This window comes from Ahaetulla prasina, chromosome 5 (assembly GCF_028640845.1).
Source record: "Ahaetulla prasina isolate Xishuangbanna chromosome 5, ASM2864084v1, whole genome shotgun sequence".
Taxonomy (NCBI): domain Eukaryota; kingdom Metazoa; phylum Chordata; class Lepidosauria; order Squamata; family Colubridae; genus Ahaetulla; species Ahaetulla prasina.
This window is the reverse complement of record NC_080543.1, coordinates 123274069-123281532: the sequence shown is the minus strand read 5'-3', so window position 1 is coordinate 123281532 and position 7464 is coordinate 123274069.

Below are 7464 nucleotides of genomic sequence, written 5' to 3'. Positions count from 1 at the left end.
TACTGTAAAATCTCCATTTCCTCCTGATCAACTGGGACTAGATGGGGTCAGGGCCAGTCAGAATTTTTATACCGGTTCTCCGAACTACTCAAAGTTTCTTCGGTTCAGAACTGGTCAGAACCTACTGAGACCCACCTCTGCTCATGGGCCAGATCTAAGCGCCCCATGGGCCGGATCTGGCCCCGGGCCTTGAGTTTGACACCCCTGTTCTAGATCAAGATCAGAACTACAGAAACTCTATTTTGGGGAGGAAACCCCTGACGTTGGTGTGGCAAGAGTGGGCAAGTTCCAATGACTCTCCACCTAACTAACTTGCTCTGGTTGATGAAACTGCTTGGATGAGCAGCGAAAGGTCTCCGACTAATAAAAAAATTAGTCCAGTTGCCATGATTCAACCTTTAGACACCTTTGCCTGGATGATAGACAGTCTTCGTCAATGTATCAGAACTCAGGTAGACCTTGACTTACAACCGTTCATTTAGGGACCGCTTGAAGTTACAACGGCACTAAAAAAAGTTCATTGTTCACACTTTATGACTGCTGCACCAAACTCCCATGGTCAGATTCAGGCACTTGGCAACTGGCTCATATTGTTGTGTCTTGCCCGCCCTCAGAGCAGCCGGGGCCTTCTTACCTGCTCCCGAACACTGAGGAATGTATGCCTCCCGGCCCAAGTCCTGGCTCCATGCCCACACAAACTGCAGAAGAAGGAGCATCTCCCTGCCCCAGCCCTGACTCCATGCCCAGGCAAACAGAGCAGCTAGACCCCTCCCCCTCCTCCACAGCAGGTGAGCCTGAGGAGGGTTTACTCCCAACAACAGCTGATTGGAGTAATCCTCGCATCAGAAGATTGGAGAGGCAGAGGCAACAGAAGGAAGGGAGGGGCAGGCCTTAATGAGTGCTGAGTCATGGAGCCACACCCCATGGCCTATATAAAGGATCTACTTTCTGGCAGTCTCTGAGTCAGGCAAAGTCGAACTTATCTTGCTGAAGTCACTTACTGGTCTCCTGTCTGCTCTGAGGACTTTGCTAGGACTTTGGGCAGAGCTGCAGAGGCAAGCCTGATTCGGATTTCCGTGACCCAGCTGTCAGCGGAGGAGTGGGACACGACACATATTTATGATGGCTGCAGTATCCCAGGGTCATGTGATGACCTTCTGTGACCTTCCGACAAGCAAAGTCAATGGGAAACCCAGGTTTAGTTAACAACCAGGTTACTATGCCAAAGGTGCTTTTTCAGAATGCAATTGAAGTTTCTTGTTTTTTCTTTTGAAGATGTTTCGCTTCTTATCCAAGAAGCTTCTTCAGCTCTGACAGGATAGTGGGGAATGGAAGGATTTATATTCCTTGCAGACAGCTGGTGATTTGCATCCTTTTAGAGGGTCATTGAGGCCACTTGGAGGTTTATCTGTGTCCTCAGGCCCTTTGCACTACTCAGGTGACCCTGAGGACACAGATGAACCTCCAAGTGGCCTCAATGACCCTCTAAAAGGATGCAAATGACCAGCTGTCTGCAAGGAGTATAAATCCTTCCATTCCCCACTATCCTGTCAGAGCTAAAGAAAGTCAACAAAGCTGTCCAGCTTCTGTCAACCTAGCAGTTCGAAAGCACGTAAAAAAAGCAAGTAGAAAAATAGGGACCACCTTTGGTGGGAAGGTAGCAGAGTTCTGTGCACCTTTGGCATTTAGTCATCCTGGCCACATGACCGCGGAGACGTCTTCGGACAGTGCTGGATCTTTGGCTTTGAAACGGGGATGAGCACCGCCCCCTAGAGTCGGGAATGATTAGCACATATGTGTGAGGGGAACCTTTACCTTTACTTTAAACCTTGACTAAACATGCCTCGAACAGGTCGGTTTTCCTATCCCATAGCATCCCACCTGCCAAAGAAACACCACAGAATATAATCCTAATGCAAAAGTCTCCAGGTGATAAGAATAACATCTCCTATAATAAGAAGATAGGAAGCACGAAGACCATGAGTCACTCCCTTCAAAGGCAGACTCTTAGGGATGTTGGAAGAAATGTCCATCTGGGGTCAGTTCCAGGTGGGGAAGACAGACACCTGGGCAATCAGAGAGAGGAGAGAGGAGAGAGAATGGGGGGGGGGAGAAGAGGGAGAGAGAGAGGAGAGAGGAGACAGAGAGATTTATCCCATGGGAGTTATCAGACTCCCATGGGGCCATGCAGGGGTAACTCCGTAGGTTATGTCTTGAGCCCCAGGCTTGGTTGAGCCTTGCTGGGTGATGATGGAATGAAAGGGCTTGGGGATTCCTATTATGGCTCTGCCTGAAGGAGGTAGATCTTTGTTATGTAGAATAGACTGGCCCAGGCCTTAATGGCCCATTGACAAAGGTGGGGGGTTGAGTTTCTGCCTCCCTTTTAGGGGAAATATTCTGCCCTTTTAATATTTCCCAAAACATCTCATTTTCCTAGGAGAGGGGTGGGTGCTAACTTCCTACAGGGAGAAGACTGATGTTTGGGAACAGAAGTCCCAAAAGCGTCCCAATTAATTTCGAGGGATATTATTCAAGATCCCACTTCCCTTGTTACTTTTCCTACAGTTGTCATAATTCACTCCCGAAGAAGAAGGAGGCAGAGAGAGGCAAATCAGTCTAGCCTTGCTCAGCAATCCACACGGATGGGATCCTTTCAGCTTCTCTGTGGCTTTCACGTCGCCTCTTGTCTTGGGGGAATCTACAGATTCCAGCCCGGATCTGTCCCATTCATTAAAATGCCCCCTCCCCACTCTGGCCTCCGATTTCATTATCTGTGCTATTGACATCTCTCCCTTGCTGGGAACAAAGGAGCAGATTGTCCGTTCAAAGGACACCTGCCGAAAGACGCAGGGATTGAAAGACCATCCCGGTCTAGGCTGCATGCAATTACTTCTGCCGGCGTTAGCAGACGGTCAGCTTTGAGCCCGAGACATTCCTAAGTGAAGATTAGCTCAAATTATGCTTTATTGCAAATGGCCTGCTTGGCTGGCCCAAACTTCATCTGGTCCGGAGCCTAATGGAATTCAATCAAAGGGATTAATATGTGGCTTACGACATGGCTGGAGGTCCTGCACTTACAACCGGGCCTTCCAAGGCGATCGGATAACTGAGGGCTGGAAGCTGCCCATTGGAACAGCACGGAGATTTTTTATCGTCTGGTTGAATGCTTAAATTAAATGGCTTTTCGCAGGTCAGCCTGTGGAAGAGAAGGATGAAAGAGCAGCCCTTTTCCTTCGAGAAGATCAAAGCAGGTCTCTGTAGCGGTTGTGGGTCTTCCCACCCTTCAGAGCCTAGAAATCCCAGACTCTATTGGCCTAAAAGAGTTTTAAGTGCTAGGATGTCACTTACCACTGTGGTTAAAGGTAAAGGATCTCGTCGCACATATGTGCTAGTCGTTCCCGACTCTAAGGGGCGGTGCTCATCTCCGTTTCAAAGCCGAAGAGCCAGCACAGTCCGAAGACGACTCCGTGGTCATGTGGCTGGCATGATTAAACGCCAAAGATGCACGGAACGCTGTTATCTTCCGCCGAAGGTGGTCCTTATTTTTTCTACTTGTATTTTTTACATGTTTTCGAACTGCTTGGTTGGCAGAAGCTGGGACAGGTAACGGGAACTCACCCCATTACATGGCACTAGGGATTCGAACCGCTGAACTGCCGACCTTTCGATCGACAAGCTCAGCATCTTAGCCACTGAGCCACCGCGTGTTACAGCTGTGCTTACTCCATGCAAATCCTGGTTCCAACTTCAGGCTTAGTTTTGTGCTTGAGCTGAAGATCGTTTGCAAGTTCAGTTCACAATTTTCTGTGATGTCTTCTCCAACCAGCTATTATAAGCACAGGAATATTGGCCAACATAAAAAAACAACAACAACAACTCCAAGATATCCTAAAATGACAACCAGGTATGATCTCTATTATCTCCAAAGAAGCAATGCTTCTAATGAATATGCTTCCTATGCTGTAACAGGTCTCCGTAACAGGATTTATCTGTTGTTCTTGCAGTTTCTGGATTTGCAATAAAAGAAATGAAATAATTTAGGACTCTTCAGGTTAGAAACAATACAGAAGATAACTTCCTTCAGAAAAGCCTTACCAGGCCTATCTTTCTACTTAAAAACTCCCTTTTTATGACCCTGTAATCTCTTAATTCAGGGTAGAGTCAGGGCGACTGGATGGAGCTGGCATGGTGGCCTAGAGGTGAAGACACTCACCTCCCACTCAGAAGCTTGAGAGGTCAATCCTAGGTAGCGGCAAGTTTCCTAGGGCGCAAAGAAAAAATATCTGCTGTGAACTCCACATAAGCGTCAGGAAGGGAATCCGGCCAGTAAATGCTCAACTCCATTCTGTTGCCTCTCTTTTTGTTTGATTTATTTATTTATTTCTCCAAATCAACTGAATCTCCATAATTGGGGCGCGGTGGCTCAGGGGCTAGGACATTGAGCTTCTCGATCGAAAGGTTGGCAGCTCAGCGGTTCGAATCCCTAGTGCTCCGTGTAATGCGGTGAGCTCCCATTAATTGTCCCAGCTTCTGCCAATTTTGAAAGCACGTAAAAAATGCAAGTAGAAAAAATAGGGACCACCTTTGGTGGGAAGGTAACAGCATTCCGTGCACCTTTGGCGTTGAGTCATGCCAGCCACATGACCACGGAGACGTCTTCGGACAGCGCTGGCTCTTTGGCTTTGAAACGGAGATGAGCACCGCCCCTAGAGTCGGCAAAGACTAGCACGTATGTGTAAGGGGAACCTTTACCTTTAAGGCTACCTGCATTTTAGGTAAATAAGAGAGTCCTGTTTTTGCTGGTTGGTGAAGGGGAGATGAAACTTCCCCATATTAATTAAAGGAGAAAATGCAAAGGAAGGAAGGAGAGCTGAAATCTCATTTTCTGAAAATTTAATGGAGAAGCATTAATTGCAGCTTTGGGCAAAATGTCTTCACATACTGCAAACCTTTTGGTATGTTATTAAAAGCCCTCCACAAGTTAATACAAGCGTTCTACTAATTGACTGGGTAGAAATCCAAGCGTGTTTTCCCTTGCCAGCACACAATGGTTGCTTCCATTTCATTGGGTTATCATACTCAACATGTTGTCTCCCAGTCAAAACAACTTAAGTCTTGAAGCTAACTGGAGATACAAGCATTCTTTTAATTCTCACCAGGAAGTCGAAGGCATAATGCTTAGTTAGCTAAGATCGGCTACCCCAGAAAAGATCACCACAGCCAGTTTTTTAAAGGAAGATGAGGGGGTAGGTATCTCCCGTACACGTTACCTGTGCATTGCTGTGAGGATGTGGTGATAGAGGAAAATGTTGTGAAAGGCCAGGAATGGTTTTCTATTTTCATGAAAATAAATTGTTTTGGAAGTAGATGGGAGGAAGCTTTCTAATAAAGTGGATGGAATTAAAATTACCATTCGCATTGGAATAGTTGTCATATTAAGGGGCGCGGTGGCTCAGTGGCTAAGACTCTGAGCTTGTCGATCGAAAGGTCGGCAGCTCAGCGGTTCGAATCCCTAGTGCTGTGTAACAGGGTGAGCTCCCGTTACTTGTCCCAGCTTCTGCCAACCTAGCAGTTCGAAAACACATAAAAAATGCAAGTAGAAAAATAGGGACCACCTTTGGTGGGAAGGTAACAGCCTTCCGTGCACCTTTGGCATTTAGTCATGCCGGCCACATGACCACGGAGATGTCTTTGGACAGTGCTGGTTCTTCGGCTTTAAATGGAGATGACCACCGCCCCCTAGAGTCAGGAACGACTAGCACATATGTGAGGGAACCTTTACCTTTAAGGCTACCTGCATTTTAGGTAAATAAGAGAGTCCTGTTTTTGCTGGTTGGTGAAGGGGAGATGAAACTTCCCCATATTAATTAAAGGAGAAAATGCAAAGGAAGGAAGGAGAGCTGAAATCTCATTTTCTGAAAATTTAATGGAGAAGCATTAATTGCAGCTTTGGGCAAAATGTCTTCACATACTGCAAACCTTTTGGTATGTTATTAAAAGCCCTCCACAAGTTAATACAAGCGTTCTACTAATTGACTGGGTAGAAATCCAAGCGTGTTTTCCCTTGCCAGCACACAATGGTTGCTTCCATTTCATTGGGTTATCATACTCAACATGTTGTCTCCCAGTCAAAACAACTTAAGTCTTGAACCTAACTGGAGATACAAGCATTATTTTAATTCTCACCAGGAAGTCGAAGGCATAATGCTTAGTTAGCTAAGATCGGCTACCCCAGAAAAGATCACCACAGCCAGTTTTTTAAAGGAAGATGAGGGGGTAGGTATCTCCCGTACACGTTACCTGTGCATTGCTGTGAGGATGTGGTGATAGAGGAAAATGTTGTGAAAGGCCAGGAATGGTTTTCTATTTTCATGAAAATAAATTGTTTTGGAAGTAGATGGGAGGAAGCTTTCTAATAAAGTGGATGGAATTAAAATTACCATTCGCATTGGAATAGTTGTCATATTAAGGGGCGTGGTGGCTCAGTGGCTAAGACTCTGAGCTTGTCGATCGAAAGGTCGGCAGCTCAGCGGTTCGAATCCCTAGTGCTGTGTAACAGGGTGAGCTCCCGTTACTTGTCCCAGCTTCTGCCAACCTAGCAGTTCGAAAACACATAAAAAATGCAAGTAGAAAAATAGGGACCACCTTTGGTGGGAAGGTAACAGCGTTCCGTGCGCCTTTGACGTTGAGTCATGCCGGCCACATGACCACGGAGATGTCTTTGGACAGTGCTGGTTCTTCGGCTTTAAATGGAGATGACCACCACCTCCTAGAGTCAGGAACAACTAGCACATATGTGCGAGGGGAAGCTTTACCTTTGTAGTTATATTGCAAGGAAGATAGTTGAAGGCAAGAGAAAGTAAGGACAGTATCCATCTATGTCAGCCCTTCTAAGAAGGCCAGGGCAGGAAACACATTTGCTTTAATCTCTGGACAGTACAAACTCCAAATCTCTCCCAAACCTTATGCAAGGATTGGCTGTAAATCAGGCTTGACCGCTCCTGGTCAAGGGAGTTGCCAGTTGTTTTCCAGGCACAACGGGGAGTTGGTTGTCCATTCTAAAGCTCTTTATAGCTCAGGACCTGGGTACCTGCAAGGCCATCCTACTGTGGTAGCATCTTCCTGTCCAGTAAGGTCTGGTATGGAGGCCTTATGGTGGATCTCAACTCTTAAATCCAGGATTTAAATCACTGCAAGATCTTAAATCCAGGTCTTCTTGTTGGTGGATCCTCCTCAAGAAGACAGGCAAGGAAGTTCCCTTCAAAGTTTGGGTTCCAGGTGATCAACCAGGCGATCTGGTTATTCTAGAAGCCCACTGGGATGATCCCTGCTTCTCCTTTATATGGAATTTTAATGTGACTGCTAATATTTATTCCCTAAGTTATTTAAAAGAGGATAAGGCTTCTGAACTTTGAACTCTGGTGCTGAAGACTCCTGCGAGTCCCTTGGACTGCAAAGTGATCA